At 35.5% G+C, this 19,860-nt stretch overlaps 1 protein-coding gene across 1 annotated transcript in view; it reads left to right on the plus strand.

The window, feature by feature from the left end:
- Positions 1-2,728, plus strand: part of LOC112678481 (uncharacterized) — an 81,709-nt gene extending 78,981 nt beyond the window's left edge. Inside the window, exon 5 of the transcript XR_007406959.1 lies at positions 2,461-2,728. The gene's annotated coding sequence lies outside the window, so the exon portion shown is untranslated. The remainder of the gene's footprint in view (positions 1-2,460) is intronic.
- The last annotated feature ends 17,132 nt before the right edge of the window (positions 2,729-19,860 follow it).

Genomic DNA, 19,860 nt, shown 5'->3' on the forward strand with positions numbered 1-19,860 from the left:
GGGAGCCTGACGTGGGACTTGATTCTGGGTCTCCAGGATCAGGCCCTGGGCTGAAGGCGGCGCTAAACTGCTGAGCCACCTGGGCTGCCCAGTTTTTCTGGTAAGAGTATTGTGATAGCTGATGATAAGCATACTTTAGAGGTGCAAAATGTATTGGTTCTGCTTAAGTTTATAGAACCTGTCAGAAAGTTGCAACTGAGCAGGAAAAGGGGATACATGTTTTTATGGTTTTTTTTTTTTTTTTATTGGAGTTCGATTTGCTGGACATATAGTATACCATCCAGTGCTCATCTGGTCAAGTGGATACATTTGTAACAACCAGGATAAGGAAAGGTTTTGATTTGATACTCATCTGGTTGAACAGAAGTTATTGGAAAGCTATTTTAAATATGTTTTATATTTATATGGTATAAGTAGAGATACAAATATTTTTAGATTTTGTGTACTTTTAGACTGATAATTTTGTTCCATATGAAACACAGTATTTCTGAGGCTGATGTCTAAGTTGAAATAATTCTAATACTGTTTTAATGCATTGCGTGTTTTGGCTATGGGATTGCTTCTTGACCAAAAATGTTCCTAAAAAATTTATAGATATCTACGCCAGAGCTTTTGTTCTGATTCTTATGCAGTGTTGCTACTAATTTCTAAAATGGAAGGATATAATGTATGCACATCAGAAATACCAAGTATTTACATTTGAGTGAGAAACCAGGAAAGCCAGTGTTGTAATTCAGCCCTTAGTCCAATGGCTTAAGAATGGGGGGAGGAACCAATGTTATATATCTCTGGCTGAGTCCAAACCCCCAGGAACACTGATATCTTAGAGCAAGAGAAGCTGAATGGCTCAGCTTAAGCAGAGAAAAAAAACTTATTATCATTATTTTTTTACCTTTTGGTAGAAAAATTCAGGCCCTCAGTGAATTGGATAATGCCCACCTGCATTGGTGAGAATGATCTTTACTCAATCTACTGAATCAAATGCTAATCTCTTTCAGACACAGCTTCAGAGACAAACCCAGAATTAATGTTTTACCAGCTATCTGGCCATCCCTTAGCCTAGGCAAGTTGACACATAAAATTAACCATCACAGTAGGTATAACATTTTACATTTCCACTAGTAGTGTGCATTCCAGTTGCTCCATATCCTTGCTGACATTTGGCATTATCTCTCTTTTTCTTTCTTTCTAATATTAGTTGTAGAGAGTGTGGAGTGGTATCTCATGGTGATTTTAATTTGCATTTCTCTAATGACAAATGATGTAGAACATCCTTTTATGCACTTATTGGCTATTCTTATATCTTCTTTCATAAAGTTAATATTAAAATAGTTTGTGTATTTTTAATTGGTTTATTATCTGATTACTGAATTATTGGAATTGTTTATATACTCTAGATATAAGATTTTTATTCGATACATGCATAGTTTCTCCAACTCTGTGTCCTGCTTTTCGATTTCTTTAGTGGTGTCTTTAGAAAAGCAGCAATTTAATTTTGAAGTTCAATTTATTTGTTTTATAATATGTGCTCTTTGTGTCTTAAGGAATCATAATCACAAGGTTGTGAATGTTTCTTCAAGAAGTTTTCCACTTTGAGTTTTGGTGTTTAATCCGTATTAAATTTTCTCTATTTTTGGTTAAGATTTTATTTATTTATTCATGAGAGATACAGATGGAGACAAAGACATAGGCAGAGGGAGAAGCAGGCTCCCTGTGGGGAACCAATGCAGGACTCCATCCCAGAACTCGGCAATCATGACTTGAGCCAAAGGCAGATCCTCAATTGCTGAGACACCCAAGCATCCCAAATTTATTTCTTTTTTCCCCCAAGTTTTTATTTAAATTCCAGCTAGTTCCAGCTAGTTAGCATACAATGCAATACTGGTTTCTGGTGAAGAATCTTGCAATTTATCACTTACATACAATACCTGGTGCTCATCACAAATCCCTCCTTAATATCCATCACCTGTTTAATCCATCACCCCACCCATCTCCCCTGTGGTAACCATCAGTTCATTTTCTACAGTTAAGAGTCTGTTTCTTGGTTTGCTTCTCTCTTTTCCCCCTCCTATGTTCATTTGTTTTATTTTTTAAGTTCCGCATATGACTGAAATCATATGGTATGTGTCTATCTCTGATGGACTTATGTCGCTTAGCATAATACTCTCTAGTTCCATTCACATCATTGCAAGAGGCAAAATTTCATTCTTTTTATGGATTAGTAATATTCCATTGTGTGTATATATCACCTCTTCTTTATCTACTCATGAGTCGATGGACATTTAGGTTCATTCCATAATTTGGCTATTGCTGATAATGCTACTTTAAGTATTGGGGTGCATGTGTCCCTTCAAATCAATATTTTTTTTATCCTTTGGGTATATACTTAGTGGTGTAATTTTTGGATTGTAAGGAAGTTCTATTTTTAACTTTTTAAGGAGCCTCCTTACTGTTTTCCAGAGTGGCTGCACCAGTTTGCATTCCCGTCAACATTGTAAGAGGGCTCCCCTTTGTCTGCATCTTCACAAACACCTGTTGTTTCCTGTGTTGTTAATTTTAGCCATTCTTACAGGCATGAGGTGGTATCTTATTGTAATTTTGGTTTGTATTTCCCTGGTGTGAGTGATGTTGAGCATCTTTTCATGTGTCTGTTAGCCATCTGGATGTCTTCTTTGGAAAAATATCTATTCATGTCTTCTGCCCACTTTTAAACAGGATTATTTATATTGGGGGTTGAATTTGATAAGTTATTTATATATTTTCAGTACTAATATCAGATATGTCATTTGCAATACCTTCTCCTATTCCGTAGGTTGCCTTTTAGTTTTGTTAATGGTTTCCTTCACTGTGCAGAGGCTTTTTTTTTTTTTTTAATCAAGTCCCAATAGTTTATTTTTTGCTTTTGTTTCCCTTGCCTTAGGAGACATATCAAGTAAGAAGTTACTATGGCCAATGTCAAAGAGGTGACTGCCCATGTTCTTCCCTAGGATTTGCATCCTATGTAACATTTAGGTCTTTCATCCATTTTGAATTTATTTTTGTGTATGCCATAAGAAAGTGAGCCGGTTTTTTTCTTTTGCATGTGGTTGTACAGTTTTCCCAACACAGTCTGTTGAAGAGATGCTTTTTGCTTCCCCATTGGATATTCTTTTCTGCTTTGTTGAAGATTATCTGACCATATTAGTTGTGGGTTCATATCAAATTTATTTATTTGCATGGTATTCCATACAACAATCCAATTGTTTCAGCATCATTTGTTGAAAAGACTGTTTATCTCCATTGAATTATCTTGGCATCTTTGTAAAAACTTAATGGACTCTGTATGTGTGGACCAATTTTAAATTCACTATTCTGGTTCATTGATCTATATGTTTGTCATTAGCTCACATCACACTGTCCTGATTATTGTGGTTGTATAGGAGGTCATTAAAACAGGTGGTCAAAGTCCCCAACTTTGTTCGTTTGTTTTGCTTTGCTCAAAATTATTTTAGGGACACCTGGGTGGCTCAGAGTTTGAGTGTCTGCCTTTGGTTTGGATGGTGATCCTGGGGTTCAGGATCAAATCCTGCAATGGGCTCCCTGCAAGGCGTCTGCTCTCCCTCTGCCTGTGTCTCTGCCTCTCTGTGTGTGTCTCTTATGAATGAATGAATAAACTCTTTAAAAAAAATCTTTAAAAAACAAAACAAAACAAAAGCAAAAATTATTTTAGTCTTTTTCAATTCTTTGCATTTTCAATTTTAAAATGAATTTATCAATTTGTACAAAGTAGCCTATTGAGAATTTGTCTTAGATTGCATTGAATCTATAGATCTGGATGGGGAGAATTAACATCTAAACAGTGCTGAGGGGGGATCCCTGGGTGGCTCAGCGGTTTAGTACTTGCCATTGGCCCAGGGTGTGATCCTGGAGTCCCGGGATCGAGTCCCACGTCAAGCTCCCGGCATGGAGCTTGCTTCTCCCTCTTCCTGTATCTCTGCCTCTCTCTCTCTCTATGTCTATCATAAATAAATAAATAAATCTTAAAAAAAAAAAGATAAACAGTGCTGAGATGTCCAATTCGTAAATATAGCTCTCGATTTTTTTAGTTCTTCTCTAATTTCTCTCAGAATATTTTGTTAATGTTATATATGCAGGTTTTAACATATTTTGTTAAAAATATGTTACATATATTTACATTTATGTAAATGTATTTTATATTTTTGATGCTATTGAGAACATATTCTTAAATTTTTTTCCAATAGTTTCCAGCATATAAGCATACATTTAATTTTTTGTATATTATTTCTGCAAATTTGCTAACTTCATTTATTAAATGAATATAAATATATACTAGTTGTTTTTAGTTTCTTTAGAATTTTCTGCATAAACTGTTATGTCACCAGCTAATAGTTTTTAGTTTCTTTCTTTATAATCAGTAAGTTAAAATTTATTCTCTTTTGCACATATATTTTGACCAGGACCTCCAGGACAAGTTTGTACAAATAGGAAGTATTTAATAGACATTCTTGTTTAGCTTCCAGTCTTACAGGAAACATTCTGTATGTTACCATTAAGTATCAGATTAGCTATAGATTTTTTTTTAATAAATGCCCTTAATCAATTTGAAGAAGTTTCCTTCAATGCCTAGTTTTTGGAGAGTTTTTAGCATAATTAGGTATTAAATTTTGTCCAGTCCATTTTTTGCATCTGCTGAGATACTTATACTGAATTTTCAAAATCTTATACTAACCTTGAATTTCTTTAATAAATCCCACTTGGTTATAATATTTATATATTATATATATTATATATTATATATATAATATATTATATATTTTTTATGTACTTTGGTATCTAGGTGTCACCATTTTGGTAGGAATTTTGTGTTTATGTTCATCAAGGATTTTAGTGTATAGTTTTCTTGCAATGATTTTGTCTGATTTTGTTATCAAAGTCATGATGGACTCTTAAAATGAGTTAGAAAATGTCAACTTCTATTTTCTAAAGGAGTTTATAGAATTCTATTATTTCTAATATTTTATTTTATGGATTTTAGCTCCTATCTTTTTTATTTCTCTCTTTCTACATATTCCTGTTTATTCAATTTGATGTGTTTTCTTTTAGGTTATGAAGCCAGAAGCTTAAATTATTAATGTTAGTCTTTTTTTTCACATAATAATTCAAGCCATAAATTTTCCTATATGTTTTGCTTTAGCTGTACCTCACAAATTTTGATATATTGTGCTTTCTTTATCATCCAGTTTGAAATATTTCCTAACGTCTCTCTTTCTTTTTCTTTTTTTAAATTTTTAAAAAATATTTTATTTATTCATGAGAGACACAGAGAGAGAGAGAGAGGCAGAGACACAGGCAGAGGGAGAAGCAGGCTCCATGCATGCATGATGTGGGACTGGAACCTGGCTCTCCAGGATCACACCCTGGGATAAAAGGCAGTGCTAAACTGCTGAGCCACCTGGGGGCTGCCCTCTAACGTCTCTCTTGATGAATTCTTTGACCCAAGTGTTACTGAGATGTTCTTTTTTTTTTTTTTTTAACTTCCTAGTATTTACTGATGTCCTATATATCTTTTGTTATTGATTTTTAATCTAAATCTGGTATAGTCAGAAAACATTGCCTGTTTGATTTCAGTTATCTTAAAGTTAGTGAAAATTTCTTTCTTCATTATTTCAATTTTTTCTTTTAAGGGTCTGAATATGTTTTTAATAGCTTTTTAAAAGACTTTATCTGGCAATTCCATCATTTCTATCATTCTTGGTCCAGTTCCATCACTGAGTTTTCTTCTCCTTACATATCACATTCTCCTGCTTCTTCATGTCCAGCAGTTTTAATAGGATGCTTATTATTATTAATATTATCTTGATGTGTGTCTAGTCTTGCTAACTTCCTTCAAAGACTATTAAGTTTTGCTCTGGCTGGTTGTTAATTCGGTTGCATTTGAGCTTGAGCCCTTTGAAATTCATTCTGAAATTTCTTTGGGGTGAGTTCAGAGCAGCCTTTAAAGCTAAGTAATGGTATGGCTTGGGTCTTCTCTGAATGCTCCAACTGGTCAGTGAGATTGCTTTATGCTGGCTGGTTGGAACTTCAACATCCCAGTGCCCTGCATGTTATTAACGTTTTCGTTTCTTATTCTCAACTTAGTCATCAGACAAAGGAAATGATGCAGATATTTGGACAGAGTTCAGATAGGCAGGAAACCCAAAAAGCAGTACACTGCCTTCGCTTCAGGAAAGCAAGAGGAAGGGAAGCCGATGATTGTCTCCAAGTCCTTCTATCCAAGGAAGGGGCTTATAACATTCCATTTATGGTGTCTACATGGTACCAGGCAGTAGACAAAAGGGGAGGACACACCAGGCCATGTGTGCCTCTACATTGTTCCCCTTATTTGGGACTCTATGCAAATTCCCATCTGTTGAGCCTCCCTAATATTTGATTCCTATCTCCCCAGTTCAAGAACACTTCCACACTCCTCTTGCTCAGGGCAATTCTGCACTTGCATGACCCTGCAAGTGAGTGCCCCCTTCAGTTTGCAGTGATCACCCAAGCAACCATTAGCCTCCCTGCAGGCCTGTCCCTGCTTCGCTTCACAGCCCCCTGTGCCAGGATCCACTGAATGCCCATAAGTATTGATTTCATACATTTTATCTAGGTTTTTAGTTGTGTAAGGGAGGAGTGTGGATCCAGTTTTTGTTCTTCCATCAAAGCTAGAATGAAAATCCCCTAAACTCCCTTAAAAACATAAATAAATGACTTTCAGATTTGTCAAGTGTTTAGAAAACCTCTAAAAACAAAATGCAAAAAAAGAGTCAATAAAAAACTGACCCATCATTAATCAAAGATAAATTGTTCAAACTCATCTTCATTCAGTAATATATAAATTTCTGTCTTAAATCCTAAGGATATTTAAATATATGTTTAGATTTTAGCCCAGTGAAACTGATTTCAGACTTCTACATCTTAGAATATCAGAAAATATATGTTGTTTTAAACAACATATTATATATATGTAAATGGCAAAGACATAATTCCATCTGTTTTATGTCATTTAATGTAGATATTATGAAAATAATGATTAATACTTCTTACATTCTTTTACAATTTCAGTCAATATCCCCATCAGTGTTTCTTGCAATTCTAATGTAACACCTGTAAGATATATAGAGAATCACTAGACCAGGAAGATACGTGTCTTAATTCCAAATCATTATTAGACTAAATGAATGCAATATATTTAAATAGCTCTAAAGTCCTTCTGGCTTATGTAAGTTACTACATATTATAGAAGCTGCAAATAAGATCTGAAGACCTATTAAGCTGAAAGAGGAAACTGAGAGTTTGCATTTAAATAATACTTGGGTTTGTCCCTTTCTAAATGTAAACTTAAATATAAATCATGGAAGTAGATGAGGTTTTATAGGGAAAACCAAAGAGAGTAGTGGCCCACCACCTTGATTCATCTTTTCCAATATTTCTAGGTTAGAAAAACATAATAAACATAATAAAAATAATGAGAGTTTTTAATTAGTTACTTACTATATGATCAGCCATGTACTAAGTGCCTATTATAGAAGTTAATCTTCACATCAGTGCCTGTGGTAGGTACAGTTATTAACCACTTTTACAGCTGCACAAACCAAAGCTTAGGGAGATTAAGAATGTAGCTCAAGTGTAGGTGGTTAATAAGTGACTGAGGGTGCAGGTGATCCAACTTGAAATTCTAACTTTAAAGCTCACACTCTTAATCATAATTATATCACTACCTCATAAAAGAAACACCATTTATGCCCCCATCATGTTGGGACAAAGGTTCTTAACTTCTCTTGCCACATTTCTGCTTGTTTCAAGTATCATAGGCTTTATTGTAAAATGTATGTAATATTACCCAAGCAGTATTAAGTTGACTTTAGAATTATCTCATGTAAAATTTGGCAAAATGTGAAAGAAGAGTAGCCAAATCAAATACATAAAGATGTGTATCACAGATTTGAAAAGATTAAAGTAACTTCTGGTTCCAGTAATTTCTAAGACTATACCAATCCCCAAACCCACATGTCTTAAAGTCTACAATGCTAAATAACATATAATGACTTTTAATGTATATCTGCCATAGTAGGAGTCAAGGGAAATACTCAGGTGTCAGAAATAAAAAGCAATAAATTGGATTATAGATTTCTATCAGGATATCAAATAAATATGGGCTGCTGGCTCTCCTAAAGTCAAACCTGAAGAAATAAAAGAAAGAAAGAAAAGGGAATTTATGGGATTAAACAAAAAAAAAAGAAGAAGAAAGAAGAAGAAGAGAAAGAAGAAGAGAAAGAAAGAAGAAGAAGAAGAAGAAGAAGAAGAAGAAGAAGAAGAAGAAGAAAAGAAGAAGAAGAAGACGAAGACGAAGACGAAGACGAAGACGAAGACGAAGACGAAGAAGAAGAAGAAGAAGAAGAAGAAGAAAGAAGAGGAGTGTGCCAGGGTGGTTCAGTTGGTTAAGCATCTGCCTTTGGCTTAGGTCATGATCCTGAAGTCCTGGGATTGAGTCCTGCATCAGGGTTCCACCTCTGTGAGAAGTCTGCTTCTCCCGGTATCTCTGCCCCTCCCCCCTCTCATGCATGCCTCCTCTCTCTCTTAAATAAATAAATAAATGCATAAAAATTAAAAAAAGAAAGAAAAGGAAGGCTGAGGTCAGTTAAGACTCATCCGCAGTAGATGAGCGGCCACATCCTGGCTCAGGACTGCCAGAGGCAGTGTAACAGGAAAATCTGGAAGAAAGTTTTAAACAATACTCTGGCCTCTTCCTGAGTTGTCTTGGAGCAATCATTGCTTCCCCCTTTCAGGACACACTTACCGATGAAGTACAGCTATTCTGCATGGAATAATATTAGAACAGTGCAAAGCCCCAGAATCAGTGGCCAGCCACATCAGGTATTTACTCTTCCAACCATTCTCTTCATATGCCTGGGCAAGTTTGGGTAAAACCTAGAAGACTATTGTCTCTCCACTCTTTTTCCTCATGTGGTGTCTGTGGAGTGGTGATGCATGGAAATGGCCAAACAGTGGTTCTGGAGACCCAGGTGCATGGGTCTCCTTGTTTGGGACTCATCCCCTCTTCTCTTCTTAAACTTTCTGGGAGGAATACAGACCGGAACTAGCCTTCTGCTCTTCCCTGGGAAACTTTGCCAGAAAGAACAGATGATGTATGCGTCCAAACTTGAATTCAGGAACTCAAATATTTAAACACCATAAATACAAACAGTATCAAAGAAAGATAACAAACTGAACTACATATAATACACCAAAAGGATTCTGAGAAATTATGATGTGATTATCAATATATATATATACGATAATAAAGAAGGCAATTAGCAATAGGAAATAAGAACATGAATAGCCAGCACATGAGCTAATGCTGCTAAGGTAGATGGAGGATTATTATATCAGAGAATGGCTGGTGGGGCGCCTGGGAGGTGCAGTGGGTTAAGCGAGGGATTCTTGATTTTTGGCTCAGATCATGATCTCAGGGTGTGAGATGCAGCCCCACATTGGCTCTGTGCTAGGCATGGAGACTGCTTAAGATTTTCTCCCTTTCTACTTCTCCTTCTGTCCCTCCTCCCTCTCACACACTCTCTCTCTTAAAAAGAAAACAGAAAGAAAGAAAAAAAAGAAAGAAAGAGAAAGAAAGAAAGAAAGAAAGAAAGAAAGAAAGAAAGAAGAAGAAAGAAGAAAGAAAGAAAGAAAGAAGAAAGAAAGAAAAAGAAAGAAGGAAAGAAAGAAGAAAAGAAAGAAAGAAAAAGAAAGAAAGAAAGAAAGAAAGAAAGAAAGAAAGAAAGAAAGAAAGAAAGAAAGAAAGAAAGAAAAAAAGAAAGAAAAAATGGCTGGTGTCAATACTCGCATGCGAAAGTACTTAGTTATGTTCCCTGTGTTACTCAGCACTTCAGTGATCTGTAAAAAGTTTGTTCATTGACTTAAGAATGTTCTCTTTCTGAGTAGTGTGAAAAAGAGTTACTCTGAAAAATTTGAAATTTTGACTTTGAAAAATTTTTACTTCGAAAATGATGTCCCTGGAAAGCCTGGCAGAAGGAAATGTGAAACTGCTCCTGGAGTGCAGTCTTCGTGCCAGTCGAACAAATCCATCCTGAAGATAAGTGTACAATAAAATATGGCGAAGCACCTGAGCAAACAGAACCATGAGTGAGCCAGCAGACTTAGCACTCCAACAGTTTGTTTCATAGAATCAAACTAAAAGACGATTCAAAAAATGATGTTAAAAGAACAGAAATATTTGAGACCTAAGAAAAGAATAAAAGTTAAAAAAAAGAGGAATACTTTTTTAAAAGGCTAAGAATAAAACATATAGCTAGTAAAATTAAAAATTAAATCAACTTATTAGTAGCAATTAGACAATGCAGTTAATAAAATGACCCCAAACCCAGGGATTTATTAGGATCAAAATGGGACAGAAAGTTGGAGACATAAAGGAAGAATCATGTGTAACTAGAGTTGGAGAATAAGAGACTAGAGATGATTGAGGAAAACAGTACATTTGAGACTAGAATGATGACTTTCAAAAATTACTAGATGAAAATCCTTAGCTTCAAGAAACACAAGCAGTCTTAAGATTTGAAAATATTCACAGAATATGCTACAGTATGATAAAAATATATATATATTAAAGAAGGCCGAGGGAGAATACAGGAACACCTGTGGTTGACCTTGAACAATTCAGATTTGAATTATACGAGTCCACTTACATATTTTTTTCCTGATAAATACAGTACTATAGATGTATTTCCTCTTTGTTGTGATATTCTTAATAACATTTTCTTTTCTTTAGCTTACTTTATTGTAAGAATACAATATATAATACATATAGCATATAAAATATGTGTTAATCGACTATTGGTGGTGGTATTGGTAAGGCTTCAGTTAACGCTAGATTATTAGTGATTAAATTTGTGGGTGACTCACAAGTTACACACAGATTTTTTTCTTCTTCTTTTTTTTAAAGATTTTATTTATTTATTCATGAGAGACACAGAGAAAGAGAGAGAGGCAGAGACACAGGCAGAGGGAGAAGCAGGCTCCATGCAGGGAGCCCGAGGTGGGACTCGATCCCAGGTGTCCAGGATCAGACCCTGGGCTGAAGGCGGCACTAAACCGCTGAGCCACCTGGGCTGCCCCACACACAGATTTTTGACCGTGTGGATGGGGGGATCGGCGACCTTAACCCCTGCATTGTTCAAGGGTCAACTGTACTTTAGTTAGAGCCGACTTCTCCACAGCTTTAGGAGAGGTCTTTATACTGTGGGGGGAAAATACTCATAGATGGATCTCTCTACCGGTATTAGTGTGCTAGGGCTGCTACAACAAAATACCAGCCTGGGGGGCTTACATCTCTCTGTCAGCATATCTCAAGGTTGCCTATGCCCGGGACAGTTTAAAAGAGTACCTTTAACTAGTTTATTCATTCAGTAAATGTTTTATTGCCATCATAGACCAGCTACCACTAGGTAGAGGATAAGATAAATAAAAGATAAATAGCACAATCTCCAGTTTTGCGGAGATCTCCAATTTTAAAGGTGTTAGAAAGGGGCTGCCTGGGTGGGTCAGTGGTCGAGCCTTCCTCTCAGGGCATAATCCCGGAGTCCTGGGATTGAGTCTCGCTTTGGGCTCCCTGCATGGAGCCTGCTTCTCCTCCCTCTGCCAGTGTTCCTGCCTCTCTCTGTGTGTCTTTCATAAGTAAACAAAATCCTTTTTTTTTTTTTTTAAATAAAGATGTTAGTTAGAAAGCCTTTTTCCCTCTATGTCTTTCACTCCCCAAAATAGATTAAGAATTCTAAATCCTCTTACCCCAGGATACAGAAGATACAGAAGAAACACCTGGGCATCTGTTACAATGCAAATGTTAGTCTGCATTTCTAAGAAGCTCTCAGATGGGAATCAACTGCTGCTGCTGGTCTTCCACTCATACATTCAATAAAATGGTGCTTTTTTTTCAAGCCACCATGTATTTCTACTACCGTGGAATTCTGATTCAAGTGTTATAAAGTGCTTTACTCAGGAAACTAGTTACGAATGTTACATCTGACAAATTGACAGTTCTGCCCTGTTTGTTTTATAAAATTATTCCTGTCGACCTTACTCTATCTAGCTGAATTAGCACAATCCATGTCACTTAACTAAGTTAATACTTTCTGTAAATTATTCTGTTGGCTAACAGAGGAAATGCTAGTTTTTGCTTCAGAGTACATTGTGTTTTCCTAATTATAATGCAGGGCCATGGAAGAACAAGTGCCATTTCAATGGTAGGATGAAACCAGAAGAACACCAGGCATGTGCCGAAACCCTGGAAAGAGAAAAGATTGTGAGATAATTTTTCTTAAGTTCCTAAGTCAGGTCTAGGTATAAAGAAAGTGCTCAATAAATATAAGCTATTTTTTATAGCCAGCTAAATTATTTTCTTCTGTATTTTTCCCTTAGAATTTGATATTCTAAGATATATTTTTATTCAGAAATTAATTTTAAAATTATTAATATTTCGTTTGAGTAATTTCTCCTTCTAGAGCAAACAGCTTCAAAATAAAATATACAAATGTGTAGAAGAGATAACGTAAATTCATAGAGCACAGATCTGAGAGGTCAGCTCATCTATATTTCTGATTTCTAGTTAGATTATTATACCTAAGCCATTCTTGTCAGATAAAAATTATAAGAAAGAGTCATGATTTGACTCAAAGAAAGATCCTTGGAGACATTCCCTACCCTATTTATATTCATTCCTGATTACTTTGTTAGTGGAAAGGAGAGATATAGAGATAATCCACATGGAAAATTCATTGATGAAGATTCTATCTCTTCACTTTGGGGGGGGGGATTACCTCATTCCCCTGAGATAATGCAGGAGTTTCATATTAGAAATATTAAATGCAAAAAAAAAAGAAAAGAAATATTAAATGCATTTTGAGTACTAGGAAGGGTGATAGGATACCTACTCAAAGGCTTGCATGAAACCTAATGAACATCGGGACTTCATAATTTCATTGTTGGATTTTAGTTAGTGGCTTTATTAATCATCTAAAGAGAGAATTAGTTTGTCAAGTTTCCAGATGCTCTTCAATAAGGAGCTATTCCAGCAAACAACAAACAAACAATCTTATAGAGGGTAATGAAATGATACTATTGGACTGGAGAAGTCAAATAATCCATCCAGAAATATAAGAAAAAACACATTTACCATCTATAAAGTCATCCTTTTTCTTCCAAGAAAAACAAAAAAAGAATTCTTAAGCATTTCAAATATATTTTATTTAAAATAAAAGATAATGATAGGATATTTTTCTTTGTTATTATAACACCGTTGTTCACTCATAACACTTCACTGACTGCCATATGTGGGATCAAGGATCCTAAAAAAGATTTGAAGAATTGTAGGTGAAGGAGGATGTAATTATGCATCACAAGGCTGTTTCTTTTCTCCATAAACACAAATGGATTTGTCCAGGGTGTTTCCTCTAATTCTCAACACACACTATTTTAATTGAGCACTAGACTTTACTTGGCTAGTAACTAAAATTCACTCTCCCTTAATTGATATAATCTCAACTACATTTTTCTTTATTCTCAATCTCATTTACTTTGAAGTGTGATCATTCGGAAGCTCCACAAAATAGACCCTAACAAATGAATCTTAGGCAGATGGATGATTGCAGTGACTTACCCAGAATCTCTTAGCAGGTAGATGATAACACTGAATCAACTTTCCTAATGCTACTCCAAGGCTCTGGTCACTAAACCATTCAGCTATTTTTTGGAATTTGTTTTTCTTTTATAAGACTTTCAGCTATTAGATGTACTGTGCTTGTGAAATCCATCTACCTAATAGGGCTAAAAATTAAGATTTTATAATTTTCACCCAGGGCCCCAAGACTAAAAGATGATACCATACAAATGAGTATTCTCAACTGTGATTGAGCATTAAAATCATCCAAGGAATTCAAAAATATCTCAATGTTTGAGCTCTCAATGCTAAAACCAAACATCTTGCAGAGGAATATGGACATCGATACTTCTAGAAACCTCTGTAGAAGATTCTGTTGCACAGTGAAGGTTAAGAACTACTGCCACAGACAATATTTGTGTTTCGTAAACGATGTGTTCTGAAGGACAGTACAATCAATTGTTATCACCAGCAGAGGGCCTGCTATGCCTTGCATAAAAGCTTAAAGAAGGTGAGTGATTTAAAGCTCAGTTCCCCATTATACCCTTGTTCCAACATCATAGGTCATCAAGGTCTATAGTTGGTCACCAAGGTCTATACTGCATTCTAATTAGAAAGCATGCAGAAGTCACCCAACACAACATGATACCAAACAGCTGGCTAATGCAATAATTTTAGTGGGAAGCTGTAGCTTTCCACTTTGAAAGCCATCTTATCTGGCAATTCAGGCAAATTTTAGGGAAAGGCCATTGAAATAAAATTGATAGCTAATTATGTGCTTTTTGAAGGCCGAAGCAAAGCAAAGCTAACAGATTCTCATTTTTAAACAAATCTGTGTATATATTTGTCCTTAATTTTAACGGGTGACTTGTCTCCCAGCAAAATGCTTAAGTAAGAGAGCCCAGAAGAATAATGTTTGCATATGTATCACTTATGATACTCATCTCATTTGTACCAGTGGGATTTTAATTTATACTAGTGACTGAGTTAAGGTACATAGAGGTCAATGCCATTGAAAGAAGAATTTATTACTTACATGTCCCAAAAGAAGGGGGCATGCCACACCACACAGGGCCACAGGGGAAGCCCCGGGCTCAGGTAGGGAGCAGAGGAGGAGGGACGGGAAAGCCTGGGCCAGAGCCTTTATTTGGAGTTTCTGCAGGAAAGGTAGGGCAAAGTGAACAGTTTAGGACTGGCTTATTTGAATAATTCCAGTAGGCTTCCAGCTATAGGGTTGATCTCTAGTTGCCTGGTAACTAGCCCTGGGATGTTCTAGGGCGGGAGATATATCGGCTTGATTGTAAAGGAAGTAGGTAGTTGGGCAAATGGACTTTGCTTGGTTAGTATGCATGTGAGAGGTGATCTGTCGACCTGGCCCTTCCCTGTCTCTAGGAATTGACTAGCCCTGGGAGGGCAATTTCCTCCCAGTAGTTAAATTTTAAAATACACAAGATATAGAAATTTTAGGGATCCCTGGGTGGCGCAGCGGTTTGGCGCCTGCCTTTGGCCCAGGGCGCGATTCTGGAGACCCGGGATCGAATCCCACATCGGGCTCCCTGCATGGAGCCTGCTTCTCCCTCTGCCTGTGTCTCTGCCTTTCTCTGTGTGTGTTTGTCTCTCATGAATAAATAAATTTAAAAATCTTAAAAAAAAAAAGAAATTTTAAAAATAGATATAAATTAAATATTAAATTTATTTAGGTATGTATTAACTTTGAGTATGTATTTAAAATGTACACTACATATTTATATAATATAAAATATATTCATACATATATATTTATATGTAATTTTATATGTATAAAATACATTTTGAATTAAAATAATGTATATTTTAAATTAAAATAATATAATAATGTTAAAATAATATATATTTCAAATTAAATAATAATAAAAAATATTCATATGTATATGAATAATATAATCCTTCTGGAATTGTTGGGAATGATGTCTCTTTCAGCCTTTCTATGCAACTTGACAGTGACAAAGGTCCATACACGGCCCTTGGTGAGCAGGAATAGAGCAATGACAGTTCTCTTTCACTCTTCAGATGAGTGAGAAGATGAAATGATGATAAAGTCTCAAAACTGGATTTTTATGTGTCCTGAAAAGCAAGAGGGAGTTTTTCATTTGTCAGTGTTGTTTATACAGTTTCTCCCATATATTTGTAAAACTTCATTACATTTTTGGTCTGAAACTAGTGAACAACAAAGACTAGAAGAACATTTCCCCCCTTTTCCAAAATCCAAAAAGGAAAGCCTAAGACAGATGAAATCTTGAAAATTTTATACATTACATGTAGATGTAATATATTTGGGTGACCTACTTGATCTTTTAAATTAGAAATGTTTTATTTTGTTTTTTTTTCCAGATTCTGCATCCAGCTATGCCTCAAATATTTGTAGAGTCAGAATTTTGAGGCAATATTGTCACTGGATATTTTATAGTAGATTTTCATTTTATATTTAATAATCTCTGGGATGGGTACCTAGGAAAATAAAACATGTTGTAAGGAAGTTCAGTGATAACCAAATACTAAAACTTGTGGGAACCAGGGAAAAAGTGAGAAAAGAGTGTGGTTCTCCCGCTTTTATGTCTGTTTTAGGGATCAGCCTAATAAAGCAGCTAAAAAAATCACTGAGTAAAAATATATATTGGCACAAAATAAGGGCTCCTTTGCAAAGGAGATTTGGCCCCGGGTGAGTGCACTTTAACATAAGTTAAAGAAAACAGTGGAAAAATGCAGTTCTCTTGTGTTGTTTTAGTTATGGGACTCAGATACTTCTTTAGCCACTGGTATGCTCAGCCCCAAATGAGATTACTGGCAAATGAGAGGTTCACAAGTAGAAGGTTGTGTAGATGAGATTTAACAGCTAAGGCAGAGACAGTTAATATCATCCATTCACCAGCCACTGGGTCCTGTATTTGTATGGCATGTCTGTGCAGAACACATAGATGCTTCTATTCCAGTTTTGGGACTTAACACTTCAGGCTAAAACTTTACTTCTTAGCCTTACTTTAATGAAGATTGTATTAGAGACATCTGAGTGGCTCAGTGGTTGAGCGTCTGCCTTCAGCTCAGGCAGGTAGTGATCCCAGGATCCTCCCAGCTTCTCCCTCTGCCTATGTCTCTGTCTCTTTCTCTCTTTGTCTCTCATAGATAGATAGATAGATAGATAGATAGATAGATAGATAGATAGATAGATAGATAATAGATAGATAGATAAAATCTTTTTAAAAAATGAAAAGGGTATTGGAAACCCATTGAACTACTTTCCCATTTATATTTTAAGAAGCACTTATAACAGTCAAAGAAGAAATGTGCTCTCTCTCTCTCTTATTCCCAAGTGTTTAAAATTTTAAAAGATGGCATTTTACTTCATCCCTCTTCACCTGAGGTCTAATGGAAGAGGTTTGTTGATTTGTTTTTAAGAACAGCTAGTTTAGGTTTTAATTAACTGAAATAATTTCCATAATCAGTTTTATGAATCGTCCAGTGTATAATTTATATATAGTTTATATTCCAGACTTTTTCAGGATCTATGAATGAGTTATTATTGTTGTTATATTTAATTTCATTTTTTTGTGAGGCACAAGTTTGGAATGTCTGTGGGGAGAGATGAATCAAAAGAGGGATTTTTGTCATTGTTTATTTAGGGGTTTTTTGGTTTAGTTTTTGGGTTTTTTTTCTTTATATAGAATTCAGTCTTATGCTTCAAGGTCCATGAATAGAAAGCTTGCAGACCACATAGGGCTGTTCCCTGGTTTGGCTTTGCTGTGGACTGTAGGATTCTTTAGGAGTCATGCTGAAGGCTGTGACTTGCTTCATTACTGTGGTGGGAGGTTGAATGTAGGTGGTTTAATGTTCTCTGCTATTTAGTAATGGGAACAAAAGGCACTTGAATGTCCTATGCGCCAGGAATTTTTTCATGGATGACTCACACTATAAATGACTGCTCTTAATGCCACAACTTAAATAATACCAAAATGTTGTAGGAACGTAATGACCAACCCAATTCGAGGTTACAGTTAGATCACACAAACTTATTTTGTGCCTCTTCAGTATAGGATTGTTTTCAGCACTGTAGAGTGCAGCTGAGGAGGTGGCATTAGAAACTGTTCAATAAGCATTACTGAGAGCTATTGCATGGCAGAAATTTTGCTAAGCACTAGTGATTTTGTCATAAGAAAGCACAATCCCTGCTCTTAAATAGATAGTCTGTGCAGATATCAAATATATAAAACATAAATGCCATGCCATATAGTATATACTAAACAGAATGCAGAGGATAAGCAAATATCCGTAAAGAATGGATAAAGCAGTTTCAAGTTTAAAAATTTTAAAGAATCAATAAAACATACATATCAACAATTTGAAATGTTGACTGAAATGTGTAAGTGAAAATGAACATCATAAAAAAAAGAAAGAAAATGAACATCATCATACAAGTAGGAGCCAAAGACTCCTGTGCCAGGACTGTGCTGAGTAATTTCCACGCATTATTTGATTCCATTCACACAAAACCAGAGAAGATAAGCAATTCAATCACTCCCTGTTTATATATGAGGAAACTGAGGAGTTTTAGGTGAAATATCTTGCTCCAGATCAGTGCTTCTTAGAGTGGTCCACAAAATGGTGTTGGTCTGTGAACTGTTGATCAATATCCATAGTGAGTAACTATTGCAAACAGCAATTTTATGCAGTTCTTTTATGACAGTTGAAATGAATAATAGAAAATACAGATTTGAGTTTTGTGTATCTTTATTTTTTTAATTACAGCAGGATACAAATAGACTTTTACCATCTTAAACATTTTTTTAAATTTTTATTTATTTATGATAGTCACACAGAGAGAGAGAGAGAGAGGCAGAGACACAGGCAGAGGGAGAAGCAGGCTCCATGCACCGGGAGCCCGATGTGGGATTCGATCCCGGGTCTCCAGGATCGCGCCCTGGGCCAAAGGCAGGCGCTAAACCGCTGCGCCACCCAGGGATCCCCCCATCTTAAACATTTTTAAGTATACAATTCAATGACATTAAGTACATTTACATTGTAACTTTCATCACAATCTATTTACAGAACACTTTCATTACCCACCCACCCCCAAATTCTGTACTCATTAATTCCTTATTCTCTTCTTCCTCTAGACCATAGTAACCTCTGCTCTACTTTCTTTTTCACGAATTTGCCTATTCTAGATATTTCATATAAGGAGACTCATACAATATTTGTCCTCTTGTGTCTGGCTTATTTCAATTAGCATAATGTTTTCAAGGTTCATCCATATTGTTGCATGTATTAGAACTTCATTCCTTCTTATTATTGAATATTTTATATCTACATATATATATATACCATATATTATACCACATTTTGTTTATATATCTATTGATGGACACCTGTGTTATTTCAATCCTTTGTCTATTGTGAATAATGCTACCGTGAACATTGACATACAAGTGTGAGTCTCTGTTTGCAGTTCTTTTGGTTATATACCTAAGAATACATTGCTTAGTCATATAATAACTCTATGTTGAGTTGTTTTAGGAACTGTCAAACTGTTTTCCATGGAAGCAAGAGTTACATTTTTTTCCACAACCTCACCAAAACGATTTTCCATTTTTGTGGATTACAGCCATACTAGTAGGTATGAAGTAACATCCACTGTGGTGTTGCTTTGCATTTCTCTAATGTCTAATGAGTTTGACATCTTTTAACATGTTTTTTGGCCATTTGTGTTTGGAGAAATAGCTCTTCAAGTTTTTTCCTCATTTAAAAAAGTTGGGTTGTTTGTCCTTCTTTTGTTCAGTTGTAGAGATTTTTAATATATTCTGGATATTAACCTGGCATGAGATATACAATTTGCAAATATTCCTTCCATTCTGTAGTTGTCTTTTCACTCTCTTGGTGGTATCCTCTGATAGACAACATTTTTAATTTTGAGGAAGTCCAATTTAACTTTGTTGTTGTTGCCTGTGCTTTTCATGTCATATTTAAGGAATTAGTGCCAAATCCAAGCTCATGAATATTTGCCCCTGTTTTCTTCTAAGAGTTTTATAGTTCTTTGTTCTTAAATCTAGGCTCTTGATTCATATTGAGTTAATTTTTGTATATGGTGTAAAGTAAGGGTCCTGCTTTATTCTTTTTTTTTTTTT

Source organism: Canis lupus, chromosome 29 (assembly GCF_003254725.2).
Source record: "Canis lupus dingo isolate Sandy chromosome 29, ASM325472v2, whole genome shotgun sequence".
Lineage (NCBI taxonomy): Eukaryota > Metazoa > Chordata > Mammalia > Carnivora > Canidae > Canis > Canis lupus.